Here is a 25,218-nt window from a genome sequence, read left to right on the forward strand (position 1 = left end):
CAGATACTTTAGGATAATGACATCTTTGATAAGTCTGTTACATTGGTACCTTTGAACCATGGGAAATCTCCATGGGGAATTAATGAATGAAGGGTAATAAAAATTTAAACAAAGAACTTTCAAGAGAGAATCTTTTATGGTAGTTGGAAACAGAATTAAAGAGACCAAAAGCTAGTTTCTGTGCCAGGTCATATTAATAAAGGCCAAAAATAGAATCAAAAGGACCAACTATGTGAAGCTTTCTGAGAAACTGGAGAAGAGAGCCAAATTCAACAGGGAAGCTATTTGCGTTGTAAACTACAAAAATATTGAAAAGTTACATTTGAGGTGCATAGTGAAACATATATATCTGAGACTTTTAAAATATCAGTAGAAAAGTAACACAGACAGTAAATATAAATATCCTCCTTAATTTTAAATCTAAGGAACAAATTTTCTTGTAGTGTTTTTCATAGACCTATATTTTTCTGTCGGATATAATAAAAACTACATGTTCTCAAATATTATCTACATATTCAAAATATTAATTAAGAGCCCAAAGTATAAAATTCTTTTTAAAAAATATTTATTTACTTATATGGGAGCTAGAGAGTGTGCATGCGTGTAAGTGGGAGGGAGAGGCAGAGGGAGAGGGAAAGAGAGAGTCTCAAGCAGACTTCCTGCTGAGTATGGAGCCAAGAAGTGGGGTGGGATCCCACCACCCTGAGATTATAACCCGCGCCAAAATCAAGAGTTGGAGGCTCAATGGGCTGAGATATCCAGGTGACCCCCAAAGTATAAAATGCTAAGATTATGATGATATGATGTGTGACGATTATTTAAAAAAGTGTTCTAAAATAAATAAATAGATAAATAAGTGTTCTAAAACATTTAAAGTGTTAGCAGAAAAAAATTTTTATTATAGAAATACATAATTTTAGCTCTTTTTTAAAAAAAAGATTTTATTTATTTATTCATGAGAGACACAGAGGGAGAGGCAGAGACACAGACAGAGGGAGAAGAGGCTCCATGCAGGGAGCCCGATGTGGGACTCGATCCTGGGACCCCCAGGATCACGCCCTGAGCCAAAGGCAGATACTCAACCACTGAGCCACGCAGGCATCCCTAATTTTAGCTCTTAAATGAATGTTATTCTATAGTAGAAATGTGTGAACCCCAAAAAAGTAACACATTTTTATTGATTGATAGGAATGTTTTGTAAATTATGGACACTAATATTTTGGGTATTGTATGTATTACAATATTTCTTTATTATTTTTTTTAGCAACAGTGAGTATTTATGGGTTTAGTACTTTATTACGTGCTAGGGACTCTGCTTAATAATGGAGCTACAGCAATGAGCAAGGATCACATCTGTTAATCTCATAGTCAGATTCCTTCCCTACTACTTTCTTATGAACCATCCACGGAAAGCCCTTTCCCATTCCAAGAGTCAATAAATTTTTATCTTTTTTATTTTTATTTTATTTTATTTTTTAAATAAAATAAAAAAAATAAATTTTTATCTTTTTTTTTTTTTTTGGTCTAGTACTTGTATGAATCCAGTTTTTACATTTAAATCTTTGACATGTTGAGAATTTTTTTTGATATATGGACCATTGAACTTTTAAACAATTTTAGTAGCCTAGCTTTAAATAAAGTGTTATACATTTATAAGTAAAATATTTAGAAATATTTAGAATGTTTTGTTTTATTTATTTCTGAATAATATATGCTAATATTTCCCCTCCTCAACCTCTTCCTCATTTTGTGGTAATAAATTGGTATGGGGTTTTTGGGAGAAGTAGTCAATAGAAAATTGGAAAGCTTGACTCCAGCTAGAAAATGTAATTCTGAATACAGAGCTGGAGCATCTTTAAAATGCAGCTACTCCTGAAAATTTAGCTAATGTAAATGGTTTTATTAGACATGATGCTTGAAGACTAAATTGGATTTCATTCCTCATCTTGATTTAGTAATCTCATGTGCAAGTTTATGGTGCCCTTTAGTGTGATTAAAGATCTAAATTAAACTTAAGTGTTTATTATTTAATGAGACCATTTTAACAACTAATATAGAGCTCTTTACTGATCTCAGGGTCATACAATTCAATTGTTGTCTTCCTAAACCAATTTTTTCTTTTAAAAATGAGAAGTGATTGAGCTTTACAGGGTATATAAGCATATTATGTGGCATCTCACTAATCTGGTTTAATAGTGAAGAGAAAAGGAAGACAGCACCAAGTTTGAACCAATTAAAAATCTGAGTTTAATTAATAGAAAGAAGCATCATAAGACTTAAAACATATCTGATAGACTCTTGACTTTGAGCAGAACATTTAACCTCTGAAACTTAGTTTCCACATATATAGAGTGGTGATCTTACCAGCTTCCTGGACTTTGGTACCATGCCAGTCCTTTGATAAATAAATAGGATAATGCATATGATGGTCTTTTTAAACTACAAGGTTTTGTATGCATATTTACTATTGATAGTATTAATTTAAATGTAGACAGTAATCAAAATGAGTATTATTCATTATGTGTCTGCTTTAAAGAACAGATAACTCACATAATGCTTATAAGTGCATTTGAATACAGAGTTTTACAATGTGTGGCTTTCTAAACAGGCTGAAGGTTTCTCCATTATTTATTATTTATTTCTCTTAAAGATTTTTAATATATTTACTCATGAAAGACACACACACAGAGAAAGGCAGAGACACAAGCAGAGGGAGAAGCAGGCTCCATGCAGGGAGCCCAATGTGGGACTCAATCCCGGGTCTCCAGGATCATGCTCTGGGCCAAAGACAGGCGCTCAACCACTGAGCCACCCAGGCGTCCCAAGATTTCTCCTTTAATTCTAATTATTCTAACATGTCTTTTTTTTTTTTTCCTCACATGTCTTTAAACTAAGTCACCAACTTTATGAGAAGTTTAAATGAGACATCAAGAACTATTAGCACATGGTATTTCAGTCATCATATATACAGTAATTTAGCATAAAAACTCATTTATGTGTTTGATTGTGTTTGGTATTTTTGTTTCTGTTCATTTTGTTATTTGTAACTCCAGTAGGATAATGAGCAATCTCTCTAATTTTTCTTTTTTTTTTTTTAAATTTTATTTATTCGAGAGAGAGAGAAAGAGAGAGAGAGACACACACAGGCAGAGGAGAAGCAGGCTCCATGCGGGGAGCCCGATGTGGGACTCGATCCTGGGTCTCCAGGATCACGCCCTGGGCTGAAGGCGGCGCTAAAGCACTGGGCCACCGGGGCTGCCCTAATTTTTCTATTAAATACTTTTCCATGAAATAAATCATCGTTCTATATATGAAATTTATTAAAACCAGGAGAAAACATGGTTTTCTCAGTCCATTTTGAATTCAGATGTATCCTTTGCAACTGCTTCTGTTACATAGTACCTCTGAAATTTTAGGCAAGATAGTTTTAACTGCTTTATGCCTTAATTTCTTCATCTTAAGAAATTAGGGTAGTAATAAGACCTACTGTATTGGAGTGTTGAGAGGATTAAATTATACATTTAGAATAATACACTGAGAAAATACATTTAGAACATAGACTGAGAAAGAGTAATTATTCAATAATTTAATTATTATTTTATTATTTTAACTCGAGTTTTATTTTTATTTTTTTCTTATTTTTTATTTTTTATTTATTTTTTTTTCTTAAGAGTTTTAGAACTTTATAAGTTCCTTTGTGTGTGGCCTGTAATTTTGAGTGCCTAACAAAAGAATGTGTTCATCTTTAGATGAAGCTAATACAAAATTTCAACTTCAGTGTACACATACATAGGTGAAAATGGTCTTTAATGAATTATAGATTGTTAGCTGAGCAAGTAAATAACTATAATTTCTGTACTTAGTTGGGAAAAGAAAAGTAGATTTATTTTATTAGTTTATACTTATCTATGCTAACCACCTGTCTGGTGGTATGCACCTGTCAGTCAACAAGAACAGCACACTTGACCTTGGAACAACCCAGGGGTTAGGCTTTCCAACCCTCATGCAGTCAGGAATCTGTGTATAATTTTTGACTTTCCAAAAATTTAACTGTTACTAGTCTACTTTTGAGAAGTCTTGTCAACGACATAAACACTTATCACGTATTTTGAATGTTACATGTATTATATACTCTATTCTTACATTAGAGCAAGCTAGAGAAGAGAAAATGTTATTAAGAAAAAATCACAAGAGGGATCCCTGGCTGGCGCAGCGGTTTGGCGCCTGCCTTTGGCCCAGGGCGCGATCCTGGAGACCCGGGATCGAATCCCACGTCGGGCTCCTGGTGCATGGAGCCTGCTTCTCCCTCTGCCTATGTCTCTGCCTCTCTCTCTCTCTCTCTGTGTGACTATCATAAATAAATAAAAATTAAAAAAAAAGTTAAAAAAAAGAAAAATCACAAGAAAAGATAATACATTTACAGTACTGTACTGTAAAAAATCCCTGTCTAAGTGGACCTGCATAGTTCAAACCTATGTTGCCTAAGGATCAACTATATTTGCTAATTCATATTGTGTATGAAGTCCACTCCTAGGTGTTCAGATGAGGCAAGAATCAGGCTATTCTTAGGGCCATGTGTGTAATTCAGAAGAAGAATTACATTGAGCTACAAGTGGTGTACACCTTATCTGGAGAGATATTATTTATTCCTAAATTATATGATGTAATGCCTTGGTATGCATAGAAAGAGAAAATGAGTGTGAACTGCACTAGTCAGGACTGTGCCTTGGAGGAACTGGTATTTTTTATTTTTTTTAAATTTATTTATGATAGTCACACACAGAGAGAGAGAGAGAGAGGGAGAGGCAGAGACACAGGCAGAGGGAGAAGCAGGCTCCATACACCGGGAGCCCGACGTGGGATTCGATCCCAGGTCTCCAGGATCGCGCCCTGGGCCAAAGGCAGGCGCCAAACCGCTGCGCCACCCAGGGATCCCGGAACTGGTATTTGAACTGTGTCTTCACTGAAATTCAGGCATGTGATGTATTAGTCTCCTAGGACTGTGATATCAAAGTACCACACATAGGTTGGGCTAAAACAACAGAAATTTATTCTCTAGTAGTTTGTAAGGCCAGAAGTCCTAAATCATGATGTCGGCAGGATTGATACGATGGGGAATCTGAAGGAGAATCTGTTCCACACCTCTCTCCTAGCTTCTTGTGGCTCCCAGCAATCCCGGCACTCCAAGCTTTGTAGCTGCCTAACTCCCATCTCTGCCTCTGTCTTCACCGGCCAATTTCCCGGTGAATGTGTCCTCTTCTCATAAGTACACTGGTCATACGAGTTCAGGTGGTACCCTGCTCCTAACCAGTATGATGGAGTAGGGTACATCATCTGGTATGGTCTCATCTTAGCTTGATTACATCCACAAAGAATTTATTTCCAAATAAGGTCATATTCACAAGCACTGGGAGTAAGAATTTGAATGTATTTTTTTTTTTTTTTTTTTTGTGAGGGGGTGGAGTGTGGTTAGAGGGGCACAATACAACCCACAACATGCAGACAGAAGAATGGAGAATATCCTAGGCCAGAAAGATAGTATGAATAAAGACAAAACGTTTTTGAACTTTCCCTAATTGTTTCTATTGTTTACTGGAATTTGACCCCTTTTTAATGGTGTCTGGGACATTAACAACTCTGAGTGCTTTCTTTTAAAGAAAAATACTGAAATTGCATTTTATATTTAAATTTCACCATTTAATTGTTTTTGTTTGTTTGTTTTTGGCACCAGGATATGATTTTGATGAAATTTTATTATATTTGAATACTGTAAAATTGTCATGTAATTCTTACTTAGAAGAATGCTAACAACAAAATTGAAACAACTCCATTAGTTTGCATAGTGGTCCCAGGGCTAGCATTTCCTCATATTTTGGGACAAGATCTTCATTGAATTTTTTGATCAGTTCTTCCTAATTTCTCTGCTAGCAGAGGTTTCTTGATAAAACCAAGTAAATGAGCTCCTAAATACCCAAGGAGAAACATCTAATCTGAAGAATTAAGTTATTAAAAGAGCAAACATTATTTAAAAAGAAATGCATTGAAATTGACAACTGATGTCTAGTCAGAATGAAAGCAAGAACATGTGACTTCTGTACACTTAGAATTGGGAAATCAATGACAAAATGGCTTAATTTGACTGGGTGTCTCAGTTATCTAGTTATTTCTCCTTATTTACAATAGCAAAATGACATTATAGAATTGAGGGTGAGTCTTTCCTTCTGTCTAGGTTAGAATTGCAGGATAATTTGTCCACACACCCTTAAAAGATAGTGCGAACATTTGGAAAAACTGAATGTGGAAAGAAACAATAGTTAAGTCAATAAATTACTTTGTTTAGCTTTTTGTGTGTAATAAACATTCATATCAGATAATCATATTTCATGAGCATCTGCAATCACAGAAATAATCACATATTTCATGAGCTTCTGCAATCATAGAAATGCATCTTTATTTTCCTTAGGCAATTTAAACCTTTCTTAAACCATTGAAAATCTTCAATCAATGCATTTAAGGCCATCTATGAATAATAATCTAATTAAGGAGGAAAATGAGCAGTTAATAAAGGTCAATGAAACAATTAACTATTCAATTTTACTCTTGAAGAAGTCATACAATTCTTTTTTATAGAATATGGAGCAAATGATAGCAAAAATATTAATTATCAAACAGCTAAAGGAAAAATACACTAGGTTTCTGATATCCCAAGAGTACATCAGTATGTTAATCAGAATATATCAACCAAAGTGAGATAAGTTTAGAGAAAAAAAATCAAAGATAGACTTTCTTAGACCATTTGGAAAGATAGAATTAAAAAATGAAATCCCCTTTATCTGTGGAGTGAAAAGATTGTAACTGTTCCAAGCAACGAACTAAATTAATGGAAAATACCTGCTCCCTATACTAAGACAAGAGATTTTACTAGGTGCAATAGCTTCCCCAGCTTCACTTTATCTTATTCCCGTATATCCATAATTTACATGGAAAGCACTTGAAACACAATCTGCAAAGAGTGAGCTTCTTAGAGGACGCTCTTGTCTCCCTGTGAAAAATGTAATCATCCATAGCGGAACCACATCTGTCTACAAGTCAGTCATTAGAGCTGGATGGTCTTAAGCCAAGGGCAGTTTTTTTGTTTTTAGTTTTTCAAATATCACCCATCTCAGTTCTCATCACTTTTGATTAATATGATATGTGCACAAGTTAAAAAAAAACAACAACTATGGGCATATTTAGATAGACAGTGACCTAAACCCTAATATGGTTTGTCTCTGCTACATAAAACCAGGCATGGCCTTTGAGCATGCATCTGGTGCTTGCAGGCATGGGTGGGGTATAACAGAGGATCCCCAATAATGAGAAACCCTCTAGCACAAAATTATCAAGCCTTTGCAGTCTTTTGAACAGAGGTACCTAAACTTTTGGGTTGCTGTTGAATTTTTCAGGTTTCAGACAACAGAAAGGTACTTGAAATGAAGTGTGCTTTGAGGTCTTTTTTTTTTAAGCTAAACTACTTTGAGAATTTGCTAAAAACAAGGAGTAGCTAATAATTTGAATCTTAGATTTTGTCAACATTAACTTAAACATAGAAGTGATGTTAGGTGTGTGTGGGAGGGTGGGTGGAGGGAGGAGGGAGAGCTGTGATAAGGTGTTGGGATAGTGCACAAAATCTTAAAAAAACCCATTAATTCCCACCCCCACTCCCTGTCCCACCCCACTCCTGCCCAGATACTCTGTGGTATAGAGCATCCTGAAAAGCCTTTTACCTTTTGCCTAGGGTCTGATTTTGCTATTACTTACTCTTTCTACCTTCACTTGTTCCCTAAATCACTCTTCTGTGTCTTCTGTTTACTGTTTTCTTGTTCTTACAAGGCCATTTACTAGTTCTCCCGGTTTAGCATTTGCTATATAGCCTCTTGAGCGTGTCAAAGTAAAGCACTAAGTAAATCTTGTAAACAGCCCTTTGGTATGTGCAAAAAAAAAAAAATTCTGGATTATAATTTCTTCTCTAAAGTCGAGATTTCAAAATTCCGGGCATATAAAACATCATATAAACATGTAGTTGGTATTCCTATGATATACTCCTCACGCTTTGTATTTAACAAAGGAATTATTGCCAGTGATTTCATTGTAGACAAATCTCTTCACTCAGTGATTTTATGAAACTTGAGTGCTCTTAGTATTTGCTAGAATTATTATTTCCTTAGGAAAACTCAAATCGTGACATCACGCTTTATAGTTGTTTCTTGGACAATGAGCTTTGAAAAAAAGAGATAGAAAACCAACATGAGAGTACTCATTTGAAAGGAAATCTTTCAAAAAAAAAAAAAAAAGGAAAGGAAATCTTTCAGTGGTTTTACTGTAGGACATCTGAAATATCAGCTTCTTTGCTACCTCATGTCTATACCACAAATGGTACCTGGCCAGTTTGGAACGCCCATGACTACCCAAACTAGATTTTCGATGCTTACCTTTTGCTGGATCTTTACATTCCTATGTTCAACCACCTGCTTGACCTATCTGCCTGGTTATTTAGAAAGATACTGAACTAAGCAGGACAAGACCAAACCTTCTTGATGGCCCACTCCCTCAACCCATCTCCCATCTCCCAGGCTTCTTTATGACAGTAAATGGCACCAGCGACCCCCTGCTTACTTAAGCCCCCCAAATCTGGGAGTTATCTTAGATTTTTCTGACCTCTTCCTTCATGTCCATTCTTTAAGACTTGCCTATTTTACCTCCAGAGTATATCTTGAGTCAACCCCATCTCGCCATTTGTGCGACCGCCTGTCATGGACTACTGCACCACCATCTCTTGCCTTGACTACTGCAATAGCCTCCTAACTGGTCTCTCCTCTTCCACCCTGTACACCTTGCTATCCATAGTGGTACTTCTTAAAAACATACATCCGACTATATTCCTTCTCTGTTTAAAATCCTCCTATAGTTTCTCATTGCTACTAGGATACAACCCTAATTCCTTACCCTGGTTTACATATTCTGGAAATGGCCTACTTACTTCATCCACTACAGCTCACCATTTTACTCCTTGCCCACTACTTTTTAATTAAATGGGCTTTTCTGTTTCTTTTTAACATACTAATCCTGGTCCTTCTTTAGACCCTTTGCAAAACAGTGTTGTACCTGAAATGACCATCCCCTGATCGCTATATAGCACTGGCTCCATTTAATCATACAGAATTTAGCTTAAATATTACCTTCTCCAAAAATATCTTTCTGAACAGTTTGAAGTAGCCACCGAGTCACTAATTCATGCTTCAGAGACCAACAGGGCATAGTGGTTCCTGCCCAAGGAACAATCTAAGTCAGGTCAAAGTCCAGCCTTCCAGCTAGTACCTCAGAATGTAAGGAACATCATGAGAGAATTGAGTGAGAGTGGCTAACCCTTACTCTGGAATGAAATTTGGTTAGTATTCATCAGTTTAATGGTAACTCCATTGTTTTTGCCAGTGATTGGCTTAGGTGTGAGAAGATGCCATCCTCTGAGCCAATGAGACAAGTGAAATCTTCTGAGTATTTCTGAGAATATTTTTGTCATTCTTCCCAACTACACAAATAGGGGTCTTGCCTTGTTTCAGTTGTTTGTGGTCATAAATGACTCTATGACAAATATATTTGATTGAGATGTCAAGATTAAAAATTCATTCTTCCCAGCATAACAAATAATTGCAAAGCTCTTCACATATAAAAGTCTCAGAATATTCATTCGTTCATTCATTTACTCTTTTAAGAATTAATGAGCACTTAGAATGGGTAAGATTCCATTGTTTGACCTATAACTAACAAGCTAAGTCAGGTGAAATTGAGATAATTTTTAAAATGTGAAGTTAAAGTACTAATTAGTGGAGTATTTAGCAGTGACCTTGAAGGAGGAAATATACTTGCTAAGCTTCAGGGTTCCTGAAGGACCTTCTTAGAAGTAGTTCCAACTACTTTCCTTTTCAAAGGAGATAAATTCAAACTTGGGAAATTATTATAATTTCTTTGGCCAGTGTCTGAAATTTTAAAATCATGCTAATTTGCAGAGATGATGTGGATTTAATGATTTTATCTTCTTAGAGATAATTTGCCTCTGGTCAGTTTCTGTCACAGTTAATCAGTATGTTTTGTGCCATTTTCTAATATATAAACATGATTTCCCACTATTGTACAGGGCATAAAATATTATTAATAAGCATATAGGTATCAGTAGATGGGTAGACCTTACAGGTAGAGTCTACTACTTAAAGGCAAATGGGATAAGCTTTACAAATTCTGCTGGTTTCATTTTTCTTTTCTTTCTTTTTTCTTTTTTTTTTTTTAGAAATTCCAGGCAATGTGATCAGTTTGACTCATTTAAAGCCAGTTTATCCATTTAAAATATTGCCCATCTGAGGTGAGACTGGGTCCTAGTTTCACTTCTGCGATATATTATCAGTGTGACATTGGCAAATTTCAGTCTTCGCATCAGTTCAATAGGGATGAGCTCAATTGCTCTTCCTACACGATAGATGAGATGATAAAATGAATAAAAATATGTTAAATGTCTTTGAAAACTCAAATGTGATATACAAATTTAAGTTTTTGAAAATTATGAACATTGTAGTAGATATGATCTAAGAGTTTCAATAGTGATGTTCAAGCGTGGAATAGGTTTCATATTTGTTTTTCGGTCTCGAACCCCTCTTCCCTTTGTCACTCATTTCTAGTTTAAAGCAGTTTCATTTCAATCAAATTGGGATACTGTCAGTGTCCATTTCAAAGACTCTTTCCCAGAATTTGGGCAGAGCTCCCAGGCAGCTGCAGAGTCCCACTGACCAAAGGAATACTGGTGTCTGAACTTGGCCCCTTCTCTCTTCCCAGGTCATTATGTTCACACAGCTGCAGAAGCTGGTGGTGTGTGTGTGTGTGTGTGTGTGTGTGTGTGTGTTAATGTCTGCTTTTATGAATGACCATCACTGGTGATAGCTTGTGGTCCCCTCTTCCTTTGGGCATTATTGTTTCTCTCCCTAACGCCAGCTGCCCGCTGGCTCCCTCTATGCCTCTGGCATGTCAATGTTGGCTCTCTCATTATCATATTTGTTAGTTCTTCTGGGGAATCTGCATTGACATCCCCTCTACTATGGATGATTCCTTTTCCAACTGTAACCACTTTTTATCCTCATGATGGAGAATCTTGTAACTGGAGTCTCCCTACTTCAGTGGGTAGCCCTCATAGGTTGCTGACAGATGGCTTGCCTGCCTGCCTTCAGGAGTACCTAGATATCCATGTAGGCTAAGCAGTGGGATTACAGAATGCCTTTGTGGATCACCCTGGGCACTCTGGCTCTTAGTTTCACACCTGGAATTTCTCCATGTTCTGATAGAACGAGGTCTGTTAAAAAAAAAAAAAAAGAATGGGGTCTGTTTGCAGGCTTGTGGCTTTGAAGCTTGGGGATGGGGGACAAGACAACCCATCCCGAAAGAAAGGGAGGTAGAGGTAGGTGGGCAATCATTGGTGACTCACAAACTCTGTACACATGGGAGGAGAGGCTGTGTTTGCCAGAACAATCCTTTGGAAAGTTAATACTTTGAAAACTTTATGGAGGAGGTACTTTGCTTTTCATTGGATTTAGGAAGTCAATCATGCACTTTTGGTTCTTAGCTCTGAACTGTTTCCGGTGTAGTCTCTATCCCAGGTGGAAGCCCAGGGTGGTGGGGCTGGGCGGTGCGTGCAGAAATGTTCTTTACATCCACCTGCAAGTTCCATTTTTATGAATGCTTAATTGTCCCGTCCCTATAACATCTGGTCTGCGCCTGATGTCAAGGTCCTTGTCACATTGGACTGTCAGCTGTTTACCTACCCGTTTCACTGGCTTCACTGGGGCTTCCTGATTGTGGCAGCTGCTCAGAGGCTGGTGCATAGTAGGTTTGCAGTAATGTTTGCTGCATTGATGAGTAAAATAGATGAATGAGTAAATGAAGGAAACTCTGGCATTGTGAAGGTGTAGCATCTTCCCTTTAATGACTAAGTGCCCATGAGAAACTTTCTAGATAGCAAATATGATGGTAGAGGTTTGCTGTTTGTTCATAAATGATTTTATAAGTTCATGCCAGTGTACATCCAGTTGTCATATACCGAGTGCAAGGCAACTGACTATCCAGAAAAGTGTTCTTTTCCATATAGAAAATGTTTTATGTCACATCTCCCCAGAAGCCAGCAGTAGGATGACTACAGCTTAAAGTAAGTAATAAACTAAGTTTCTTCCCTGTCAACCTACTTACATGCCTAAATTAGTACGGATTTATTTATTTATTTTTCTCTTTTTAAGCAGTGAAATCTAGAAGTGGTTTCCAGGAGCTAACATCTTCTTACTTTTTGAGAACACTTGGAATCTCCTGCCCCAAGCCCGTGTCAGAGTTGTGTTCCATTAAATAGTCCCATGACCTTTTAGCAAGTCTCATTTTATAATTTCATCCTTCGAGGGAATCATTTATTTTGCTCGTCTTCCTCTTAATTTTGTGGATATTTGTCCTTTCATTTTAGCATATAGATCTAATATTAACTTAAAAAAATGGAGCTTAAGGGAAACCAGAATAAGTTGTTCAATTATCCTTGACATTTCAGTAGCACTGAAGTGTAAACTTTTTCACAGAATTCACAGCGTGTCCTCACCTTACTAGCTTAGCTGTTCAGTTCATGTCAATAAATTTGTCGGCTCTGCTCCTCAGCAGATGCAAATATTCAGTTATTTGCATAGTTGAAAATGAAGTCTGATTTGTGAAATCCCTGAATTCGTCCATGTTCTTGGTTATGGAAAGTTTTCTCAAAACTATTCCCATATTCTGAAATATTTCCAGTAGCTTTGCTTTTGGTGCATCTATACTATTTCCCATATTCTTAAGAGTTTTCATTAGCTTTGCTCCTGGTACATCAAATCTTAGCTTTCAAATACGGATTTTGTTTTCTCACTCAACGCACAAGTAGTGTGGGTTGGGCAGGAAGCAGAGTGTCTGTCTTAAGGAACCCATCATGGAGAAATAAAGAGGCTGACTAATATTTCTAATTCATTAGGAACAGTACAGTGACGGAGGAGCGGAGAGGGTGCAGGTTGGATGGATCTGTGGTTGGGCGTTTGTAGGCAAGACGGGATCAGGAAGGCCCTGAGGGGTAGGCCAGAGTTGGGAATCGGCAAGAGAACTGTTAGTTGGGCCTGTATTTGGAAAGAGTCTAGGCCAAATGAAGATGAGAAACCAGTATAGCATGTAGATCAGGGTAAAAATCATCCAAATAATGGAGTGGAGAATTGACATGGATCACTTAAAATGATACATATTTTACTTAGTGTATTAGCCTGTTAGGGCTGCCATACTATAAATCCCACAGATTGGGTGATTTAAACAACAGACAACTTATTTTCTCCAGTATCTGGAGGCTGAATGTCCAAGGTCAAGGGGACAGCAAGTTTGGTTTGTCCTACGGTCTTTCCCTTTGGCTTACAGTTGGCCGCCTTCTTGCCGTGTCCTCACATGGCTCTTCCTCTTCCTCTGTGGGCGGGCATCATTGGTGTCTCTCTTCTTTTTCTTTTAAGGACACCAGTCAGATTGGATCAGGGCCCACCCGAACTCTCATTTTAGCTTAATCACTTCTTTAAAGGCCCTATCTCTAAATATAGTCACATTCTGAGGTACTAGAGCTTAGGGTTTCAACATATGGGTTTTGAGGGGACAGAGTTCAGCCTATAACACTTAGAAAAATGTATTTTAAAGCTACATCAAGTATGAAGTGAGTCTGTGATCCTAGAGTAGTGGTTTCCAAGCATTTAAATGCAAATTGTGAGGTTCCACGACGTCCCCTTGAATTTCTGATTTAGTAGGTCTGGGAAAGGAGCTGAGAACTTGCATTTGTAACATGTTCCTAAGTGATGCTGACGTTGCTGATCTTAGGACCTCGCACTAGTGGGCAGTTAGGGAAATTTACCGTACGGTGTGACCTGCTGCCATCTTGAAAGAAGGAAATGGGGATTCCATAGAACTGAATTCTGCCAATAACCTGAATAAATGTGGAAGAGGATTTATGCCCAGAGACTCTGGAAAGGATTGAAGAGCCTAGACTTTGGCCTGTGGGGTTCTGAGCACAGAATCAGTTGAGCTACCCTATACCCTGACTTCTAACCCACTGAAACTGTGGGATAATAAGTGGGTGGTGTTTTAAGACATTCCTAGTGGTGATTTGTCTTGGTAGCAATAGAGAACTAACAGAAGAGATCATAGTTATTCTGTAAAAACCATGTGGATAGATCACTCTCCCAAAATATGTGGTTATTCTATACGCATAGGTTGGCTTACATTTTATTGAGTCTTAAAAGGCAAAATAAATATCTCATAAACTATTTCCCAGAGTATGTTCCATGGAGAAAGCTGCATGGTATATATCTCTCTTTAGAGGAGTCACAATACACATTTTCACATAAAGGCTCTGCTAAGTCCTGCAGGAAAAAAAAAAATTAATTGATTTGTCTACCTCAATAGTTTTTTATTTTTACAAATTTATTTGACCACTGAGTTCTTTAAAAATAAATGTTTGCGAGTCTACCACCTAAAACTCATTAAAAGCATAGAGTCTGCTGCTCTAGGGACTGTTGATATTGGGACTCTTTCATGCTAGCCATGTAGAAAATAATTCCAAATCTCATTTCCCTGGGCTCAAGTCCTGGAATGTCTATTTTAAGAGATAACATTTTGTTTTCTAGTGAATTTAATAAAAAAATAAATTCCCTCTCCTCACAGTCCATATCTAGATGTTGCAGATACCTACACGCCAGGCCGATAATATAAATGAGCGAAGTGGGCTGATGGTAAAAGAATAGGAAGTCATGTGGCTCATGCATACATATTAGAGTTTTTCTGTAGTAGATATCTCTAGGTATGGTGGCATCTGAAGATCTTAACCTTTATTAGGTATGGCCAAGTTTCTTTCCCAGGTACTTACAGCAGTTTTCGCTCCCACCAGAAATATTTAAAAAGTTCCATAACATTTTATTTCTTTAGAATACAAAGAAATCATTATCTAGCAAGTATAATAAAGCATGTTAAATCAAGTGGCAGGTTGGGTAGACATGTATCTCTTTTCTTATGGGATAATTTTGTTTATTTGAAATATTTTATAATTAATTATAAAGATTTAAAGCAACGAGAAGAGGAATAAATCAGAATGCATAGAGAGTTTTGGAGACTGTGCAAGCTGGAGAGCATGACCTACATAAAGCATGGATTCTCTGCTCCGCTCGAGCTAAACATTGCCATGTAATATGGCATTGTGAGATCTGCTGAGTTTTTAAGAGAAGCCTCAAATTTGAACTTTTCTGTGAGGATTTCCAACGTTGAAAATAAGGGGGAGACCAAATGAGACACATTTGTGCCTGGGATTTGGCTGGTGGGCTTTTGCTCCTTTTCCCTAAGTCTTTGAAGGAGTTGCTCTGGCCACACTCTTCCTCCCTATAAGAAGTGCGGTTCTGAGCTCCTTAACATCTAGAATAAAAAGCCATAAGCATTCTTGGCTTGAATGGTTTTTTGGAAACCAGAACCAAACAGATCGGCTTCAGTAACTTCCTTTTGTCCACAGAATGAAATGAAAACATAGCCAAGCATTTAAGCCCTGTTTTACTTTTCTTTTGCTTTATTTTTGACTGCTCTTTCTGTTGTACCCTTTGTTGAGGCCAAACTGAACTTGTTATCTTCTAGGGAAGGAGTATAACAAAAATTTAGAGCAGAGGCTCTGGAATTGAACTTACCTGGGGTTGAAACCAGGCTTCATCATTACTTGCTGCATGACATTGGGCAAGATATTCCATTGGTCTGATCCATGTTATCTTTACTAGAAAATGGGGACAATCATTTTATTCGTATTACAGGTTTGTTAAGAAGACAAAGTGGGAGCATGTATACGTACAAGTCCTAAGAACGATGCCAGTCACGCAATAAGCATCTGGCACATGTTACCTTATGTTATCTTCTGTAAAAGTGGGATGATAACAGCATCATTATGAGGGTGGAATTAGATAATATTTGGGGAGTGCTAAATGAGTGCCAGGCACAAATAGTAGCTAGAGTTATTCTTTGCGCTTTCCCACCTATCTGTACATATGCCAGTCTCTCTGATTTAAAGTTCTTTTCCAGTGTCTGCATGTTCACATTCTACCCATTTTCAAATGTCATTTCAAATGCCAACTCCTCCAGAGAGTGGTCATTCACTCATTCAAAATATATTTATTAAGAACCCTCTTCTGAACCCATATCCTTTTATCGTGGCACTTTCACTTTTATTCTTGTAGCGTGTTGGTTTTTTTAAAAATAAAAATGTCAGTTTTTGGAAGGCAGGATATATTTTTTATTCATCTTTATGTCTCCCACCCTAATGCAGGATTAGACACAGAGTAGGCAGTCATTTTTTTTTTTCTTTACCAAAAAAGCAAGTAAACCTTTATGGAAATTCTCCTTCCCTGACGAGGGGATCTAATGGCAGATATGCTTTCATCAAAAGACACAGGAATTCAGTCATATGAGATCATGCTCACTGAGAAATGGTACCTTTAAATTTTTCTTTTTTGCTACCTATCTTTATCCACAAAGATTCCCCCCTCCCCCCCCCCCCCCCCACATATCCACAAAGATCGACATGTCCAAACAACCTGAACTATTCAGAGGCTGGGACTTTGTATCATCAGAATTGATAGGATAACTCACTTGTAAACATCTCAGTCAAGAAACCAGAACTGCCATTTAAAAGCAATAGATTAATATGCTTAAAACTTCCTAAATTATTTAAATTATTTGGTAATTCCTTGACAAAATAGAACATTATTTTATCCTATTGATTAGAAAATTTCCTGGTTGCAGGAGGGTTACATTGACACCTCTCTCCCTAATTGGTTACGTGAATTTGAATAAATCACCTTTCTAGATATGATTCCTTATGTGTGTAAAGGGACAGTTCGTTACCTTGAGACTGTTCACTATCTTCACGCTGTCCTAATCTGTGAAAAGCAAATCTTGTAATTGGGAGCTCATTTTTACCTCATCTATTCCTTCCAAAGAGAATTTTAAAGACTATTTGGAAAAAGTCTAAGGGCAAGGTAAAGGAAGAGAAAGGAAAGTCAGACTTATTTGGAGGGGGCTATCTTGGACAAGATAACGGTACCGACTGGAGCAGCTGTGGGTTGTCAGAAAGGGGCTAGGAGGATATGAATTTGAATGGATGATGTTGTGGGTTGTGCCTTCACATGGAACAAGATGTCAGTGCCACCTCGCTTTGCCTCGAAGTTTTAGGAGAGGCCAAAAGGCTGAGGGCACTTTTGGGGACTCTCACATTCTGAAGTGAGGTGCTCGGCGACCTAGGTGGCACTTGCAAAGGGGGTGGTCAAAAATAAATTTTCCTAGCAACAGTCCATCACACATCCATATATCACAGAGGGTGAGGCTGAAGAGGCTGAGAAAGAGGATTTATTGGAGAAAGTGGTCAGTGTGTTGAATTATTCTCCTCCGCCAACTGTGCCCTGAGTGAAGGCCATGGCTAGAAGGACGTTTTCTTTTTACTTTAAATCCAGGGGAAAGTTTGTGCCCTTTAGAACATGAGGGGCTTCCATGGTGGATATTTGACTCATGCCTGAAGAAAGCTGACCCTGCATCTTCCTGATTATAGAGGAACGAAGGCTGTAATAGAAGCAAACTGCATTTCCACCAACAGTGAGGCAAAGGTGAGGTTTCTCAGAGACAAATATGGAGCCCATGGGTGGTGATAGAGACTTTCTAAAACCTGTCTTGCCCAAGAAGACTATTGGACAATGAACTCCAATGGATGGTTGCAGGAAACCAGCTGGAGGAGAGGCTTGTATGTGCCACTGGGATTGTTGACTTGCTGTCCTAGCTCCTTAGGGTGGGAGGCCTCTGAGGTACTTGCCAAAGTTTCCCCATTTCCATCCAGAGAAAAAGGACTAGCTTTGCACATCTGCCACGTACAGGACACCAGTCCCACATCCTCCAGTTGAGTGAGACACATTCTGAAGTCTCTCCTCTTCTTTGCAGTGCTCTGACCCATATGGGAGAGGAAGCAGGGCAGGCTTACCATATTCCATTCCTCACTAGGGGTTCCAAACCGGGGTCAGATGTGATCTGAGGGAGAGGAGAAGTTCTAAACTGAATTTTGATTTTTACACTGAGCCAGATAGACTTACTTCATTTTAAACCAGTCCGTGTTTTTTAAAAATGCCCCAAACAAAGCTTCCATGTATTTAATGTGTAGTAGTGACTGGAAAAATCGGGGGGTGGGGGTGGGGGTCTGTCTGGGATTCCATCCAGAAGGGGGAAAGAATGAGTCAATGAAGCCTGTTTAATGAGGAGCAGTAAGACGAATATAGTTGCTTTCATTATTGAATGAGTCCAGCTCCCAGTCAATGCATCAGTTATGACGGTTTATGAGAAAAGTAAGGATGGAATTCAAACAAGTTTTTACTTTTGATTATTAACTGAGCTTTTAAAATATACCCCTGTTCTGAAACCGATTCACATGAGACCCTGGATTTATTAGAATTATATATATAAGATCAGACAAATGGATTAGGTGGTCTTACCTGTCTCCTCCAAAACCGTGTTTCCATGATTGTAAGAACTGACATGGTGCTTTGGAGTGAATCTAGGAAAGAGACTGCTAAAAGCTAAATACCCTGGTGTGGAATTAAAGTATCTTCAGACCAGGGGATCCCTGGGTGGCTCAGCGGTTTAGCACCTGCCTTTGGCCCAGAGCGCAATCCTGGAGTCCCGGGATCGAGTCCCACGTCGGGCTCCCTGCATGGAGCCTGCTTCTCCCTCTGCCTGTGCCTCTGCCTCTCTCTCTGTCTATCATGAATAAATAAATAAAATCTTTAAAAAAAAAAAGTATCTTCAGACCAGTGTGTCAGTATATATTAGGATTGAATTTCATGTGGGAATTAGATTCCAAAGTTACCATGGAAAGCAAAAATCTGGCACATCAGGAATTGCCCCTGAATATTTTTTTTTTTTTTTAAGATCTTTTAAGCCATTCACAAAATACACCTAGTGGTTTCTTAGGAATGTGAGACTATATTTCTTGGATAGTTCATCACCCATTTACCTGCACATGGTTCAAACTTAACGTTAGATGCCATATCCTCTGGAAAGCCTTCTCTCTATTTTTGCCGTAGTTATATGCTTCAAAGATGGTCTGAAATTCCTTCTTCTAGCAGTTAGCACACTCTACTTTATTGTGACCGTCTGTTTATTGTTATACGATGTTTAACGACAGAAGAATATCCTAGTGCAAAGAACCATATAAACATTTTCAGTTTCTCAAGGGATGACTTACTTTTAAGAATAACACCTAGCATTCCTGGAAGGAATACATTCTGGATTTGGTAGCCTCATGCTCTGGATTTGGATTATAGCTACTTAAGAAGATGAAAATGAAAAGGTGAAAAGGAAAATGATATGTTTTTAAAAATTGAATGTTTCCAAGTCTACACAATTAAATAGCTTTTACAGCCTGATTTCTTTCTTCCTTTTCTTTTTTTCTCTGCTAACTTTGCTTTTTTAAAATATTTTATTTATTTATTCATGAGACACACACACACACACACAGAGAGAGAGAGAGAGAGAGAGAGAGAGAAAGAGAGAGAGACACAGGCAGAGGGAGAAGCAGGCTCCATGTAGGGAGCCTGACGTGGGACTTGATCCCGGGACTCCAGGATCATGCCCTGGGCCGAAGGCAGGTGCCAAACTGCTGAGCCACCCAGGGATCCCCTAACTTTGCTTTTGATGGACGTACTCTTGCCTTGAGATTGGCCTTGGGAAATCAGCAATCCAGCTAAAATCTAATCCTCTAATTCTTTAATAAACACTTATATGTAATATTTGACTCATACAAAAGAATACAACTTATATTTAAGTTATGAAACATAATAATGCAACAAACCCTCATGAACTCACCTCCCCACTAATAACTGGCACATTAGCAACAACATTGAAGCTACTTACATTCCTTATTCTATTTCTTTGCTATCTTTGACAGCAATAATATTTAGCATTAAATTGCTATTTAAAAAATATTACTGCATATAAATAATATATATTTTTCTTATTTTTGGCTATATTCAATGGTATACTATGTTAGTGTTTTGTGACTTTAAAAAAATAATATTATGCATATGAAATTCATCCAATATTGTATGTAGTGTATATTGGTAGATAGTTGAGTGTGTTGTATATATTGATTTGTTTATTTTCACTGCTAAATAATATTTTATTATATGAGTATTCTCTAATTTATTCCCTTTTTGATGGACACTTTTTTTTTGACACTGGGTTTTTTAAAATCAATTTCTTTGCTACATAAATACATATCACCATTTTTGAACATCTTGGGGAACATTGCAAGAGTGTTTATAGGGTGTGACTGTGTTTTGATGGGGTTCAGGACATACTACCCCTAAATGTGGCATCTTGGCATATTACATATTTTAAGCTGAAGAAATTTGGGAAGTGGCATGTGCACAAAAGCCCTTCCTCTGAAGGGGGTCATAAAACTCTTAGGTGACGGGTGCTGTCCCTATAAGGAAAGGAATATCCTTATCTCCAAGATACTGCGAAGAATCTGTATGAACAGGCCTCGCTGTTTCCCCCACTTTATTATATTTACTTATACTCTTTCTTTTGCCCTTGCTCATTTTTCCATGTCTCTCTACTCTCCGTCAAACCTAGCATAAACATTCAGATTTAATTGCTTCTTTGGGTCTTTGTTTCTTTATATAGGTTCCTGTGTCTTGTGAACCTTACACTAAATAAATTTGCATGCTTTTCTCTGTTAATTTGTCTTTTGTTACAGGTGAGAAATTAGCAAGGTAGAGGAAAAGGATGTTTTTCTCTCCCATATCTATATCTATATTTGCATATGTATATCTATATTTGCATAAATACACACATATAGGAATGAAATGATTGAGCTGTGGTAAATTCGTATGCTCAGATTTATAGGAAGATGTTAAAATGTTTTCCTGATTATATCACTTTATACTTCTATCACTTTATACTTCTATACTTATTTTTAAGTTCCTTTTGCTTTTGTCAGCCCTTTATACTCTCAGATTTTAAAAGTTTTTACCAATATAGTAAGCATAATATTAATTTTACCATAATGGAATTTCATTGAGAATCTTTCATAGTTTTCCCTTATTGGCCATTTTTTTTCTTCTGTGAAATTCCTGTTCATATCATTTTCTTATTGATTGTAGAAATCCTTATATATTCTGTAAATTAATCTTTTGTCATTATGTCATTATAAATCTATGTCATTATAAATCTTGTCTCCTCATTTATGGCTCTTTTTTTCTTTTAGTTTTTCTAAAAAAATTCTATTTTCATGAACAAAAATTTTTAATGCTGAAGTTTTCAAACTTATCTTTAAAAGGAAAGATGGTGAAAACCTGGGTGGCTCAGTGGTTGAGTGCCTTTGGCTCAGGTCATGATCCTGGAGTCCCAGAATGGAGTTTAGCACTGGGCTCCAGGCAGGGGGCCTGCTTCTCCCTCTGCCTGTCTCTCTCTCTCTCTCTCTCTCTGTGTCCCTCATGAATAAATTAAAAAAATCTTTAAAAAATTTTTTAAAAAGATGGATACTTTTAATGTTTTGTTTGATAACCTTTCCCTTTTTTGAAGACATGAAGATAATCTACTAGATTTTCTTCTAAAAATCTGGAAATTCAACCTTTTTATATTAAATCTTTAGGCTGTGATAGATTTTTGTTTGGGGTGTGAGGTAGCGATTTAGTACTTTTTCCCTGAAGAGTAACTAATTTTGCCAGTTCCATTTATTGTCTGGCTTCTAACTGATCTTCAGTATCATGTCTTCCATATAACAAGTGCCCTTATTTGTAAAAATAAAAGTAAGCTAAATTATATATGAACATTCCCTTGATTTTGAGCTTCTGGAAGGCAAGATAGTGTTTTTGGCAAAGTGTCTATGGCAAGAAAAGAGAAGAAAAATCAATCAAAATTGATCTCTATTGGGCCCCTCAGTGGCTCAGTTGGTTAAGTGTCCAGCTCTTGATTTTAGCTCAGGTCATGATCTCAGGGTCATGAGAGTGAGTCTCAAGCTGAGCTTCTGCACTGAGTGTGGAGCCTGCTGAAGATTCTCTCTCTTCTTTCTCTGCCTGCTGCACGCATCAGCCCACACTCGGTGCTGTCTCTCTGTCTCTTAAAAAAATTGATCTTTATTAAGATCATTAAATGATAAATGACAGCATAATACTTTTGTTAAAAAGGTTTTTTGTAACTTGTTGTTTACCAAAGTTGATATTCCCCTAGAGGAAATCTTAAAAAAGGTTTAGAATGTCATAATAAAATTTGCCTGAATGTGTAGACTTTTAAATTTTGAATCTTGGGAGAATTTAACTCTCTCTAGCACAGATTATAGGAACAAACCAAAATGCTTAATATTTCTAGAGTATGGAAAATTTGAATAAAATTCAAATTGATTGCACATAGATCCCATAACTTCAAACAAACATTTATGGTTTTAGGTAATAAAACAGTACATTTCTAGATAGCAGATTTCTCCTGGTTCTTTTTAACCTGATAAAAAGAACTGGGGTGTGGTGGGGGTGGGAGGGTAGCTGCTTAAGTTAGAAACCTTGCATGGAGCTTGTTCATGAGAGATGCTTCAACTGACTACACAGTCAGAATCTTGGCAAGCTTCAGAGAAGCAGTCAAACTTAAATGTGTTTTTCTTAGAATGGATTTGTTTTTATAAAGTATGTTCCAAATTGACAGTGTTTAGAGAAACCACAAGTTCTGGGGCAGTTCTGCCCTTAGTAGGCAGTAGATTTAGATTGGGACTCTTTAATTTCTGAAGTATTTCCATTCCTCTGGATCAATCATTTCTCTCCCAAACCAAATGAATGTATTTGCTGAGTGATAAGATGACAGGTTTCATCTTCCTCCTATGTTGATGAGATGGGATAGACTTCCTGGAAGGTATTTTGTCTTATTGTCTCTTCTTTGTGTCCCTGGAACCAGCAACTATTTTACTACCTCTTTTTTTGGGCCCTTCCCTGTACCTCTTTCATTCCAAGGCTCTCACAGGCTCCATTCTCTTCTGTCTGGTCTTCCAGAGAGCATTGGGAGACTTGAGATCTCTTAGACCTGGGGGACCCTTCCTATAGAAATAATACAGGAGGCTCAGTTAAATTTTAGAACTTTGGATGAACAACAAGTACTATTTTAGTATGAGTATGTCCCTAATATTGCAAGGAACATACTTACACTAAAAAAGGTTTTATTTTTTAAATCTGAAAGTCAAATTTGGTAGTATCCTGCATTTTTATTTGCTATGAATCTATAAACTTTCCCTTTCTCTCCAACCAGAATATCCAAAAACAAAAACAACAACAGCAACCCCCCCCAAAAAAAAACCCCAAAACAAAAAACCCACCACTTAAATCACCTGATCTAAGCATATGCTACTTTCAGCTTTTCTAGTTTTAGAGTCCCTTCACAATCTCTACAAAAGTAGCCTGATGATTTCTGTCCATAAATATGGGAATAGGAGAGAAGAGGGGACAACTTCCTTTCCATCTTCTACTGAACTGATTGAATCCTAGCAAAGTCTAATTCCTTTATTGTTCTTTTGCCTGTTTTAGATTTCTCTCATGGCCATTGGGTCTTTTCCTTGTACTACTCTCCATTATGTGTCCTAGACACTTCTCACCTATTGGAACTCTCTTTGGGAAGAAGGCTGAGGATAAAGCATGGAACAGAACAGTGGGTCTATAAAGGGACTGGATGTGAACTGTGATGTGAGTATGGAAGTTATGGAGCCAATACCACTCTTTCTTCCTAGTATTCTGACTGCTGATATTACTCTGGAAATAGGTCAAAACTTTGTGAACTTTAGATTAAAAAAAAAAAAATCCTTCAGGTTGCTGCAAGTCTTGACCACTCCTGACCAAGTTATATTATTATCAAGAATTTAAATGCAAATGATTTTATTTTGGAGGTGGTTTGGCTTATATATCATTTGTAGTACAAGAAGTGATAAAATGAAGTAGTGTATAAAGCAGATCAGTCTGTAAAATAAAACATGAATTTGAATCTGTGTCCAATAGTAAAAGCAAACGCAGTATTTAGGTCCTAAAAGAGGGTTTTCAGTGGCTGTGGGTAGTTGTTTCTTCATTGCAAGGGGAAATAAATATGGAGAGTCTGAAAAACCCAGTTTTAAATAAATCACCATACTAAAGATGTACATAACACAAAATCTTTTTAAAAATATTTAAAGGAAAGGAAGAACTTGTTTTCAATAGAGTCTCATGAAATTTATATTTCAATACATAGAAGCATCCTTCCTTTTTATTTTTCTATACCTTCAAATGAAAGATTTCAATAAAAATCCAGTGGGACTCCATGATAGGGCCATTTTGATGTCATTATGTTCTGTCATTATATGGGAAAATAATTTAAGGTATTTCATTAGATAAATGCCTTGATGGGATTACAAATGGTTTGGAAGGGTGATACATTACATTAAAAAAATCAGTACAAGGATATTGAGAGAATTATCATGATAATGCAAGTTACTTTCACTTGAAAAAACAAATGCTCCTCTCTGTCAAGAAAATGTAGTTCTTATTTCACAATGAAATTCATGATAATTGGAATTATATTTTTAAAGACGATAACAATATATTTACTTGGCACCAAATCTTCAGCCTTAAAGTCAAGCAGAAAATGGAATAATTGACAATGGCTATTTAGACCAAAAAGCTGCCTTTATTTGAGTTAATTATTCAGATAAAATAAAAGAACCAAAGTCAGTCATCACTCGATAGTTGGAGAAAAATGCTGTCTGAAAAATGCTGTCTGCCCTTTGCAGAACTTCCACAAAGGCCAGTGGCTCAATCAGAAGCTTGATAAGCTCCAGATAACATCTCAACTTCAGGACCTTATCTAAAGTGGCTGCATTTTTTTTTTTTAACTTTTGTTATTTGTCTACCATGCATTAGCAACTGAACTTGAGTCAACTGAAAAGATTTAAAAATAAGTCATTTATATGTGATTTGGCCCTCTCAGAACAAGTAGAGTACATTGTTTTATTGTGTCTGGCTCTAACTTAAGGTTTAAAGTGGTGGCTTTCAGACTTGAATGTGCTCAAGAGTCTCCAGGACGCCTGCAGACTTC

At 37.1% G+C, this 25,218-nt stretch overlaps 1 long non-coding RNA gene across 2 annotated transcripts in view; it reads left to right on the forward strand.

The window, feature by feature from the left end:
- LOC112668224 (uncharacterized) overlaps positions 1-25,218 on the forward strand; it is a 94,831-nt gene that overhangs the window by 25,779 nt on the left and 43,834 nt on the right. For both annotated transcript variants that reach the window (XR_003141587.3, XR_003141586.3), the window contains exon 3: positions 23,685-23,840. This is a non-coding gene — a long non-coding RNA (uncharacterized LOC112668224). The remainder of the gene's footprint in view (positions 1-23,684; positions 23,841-25,218) is intronic.

The sequence above is a fragment of the Canis lupus genome, chromosome 36 (assembly GCF_003254725.2).
Source record: "Canis lupus dingo isolate Sandy chromosome 36, ASM325472v2, whole genome shotgun sequence".
Taxonomy (NCBI): domain Eukaryota; kingdom Metazoa; phylum Chordata; class Mammalia; order Carnivora; family Canidae; genus Canis; species Canis lupus.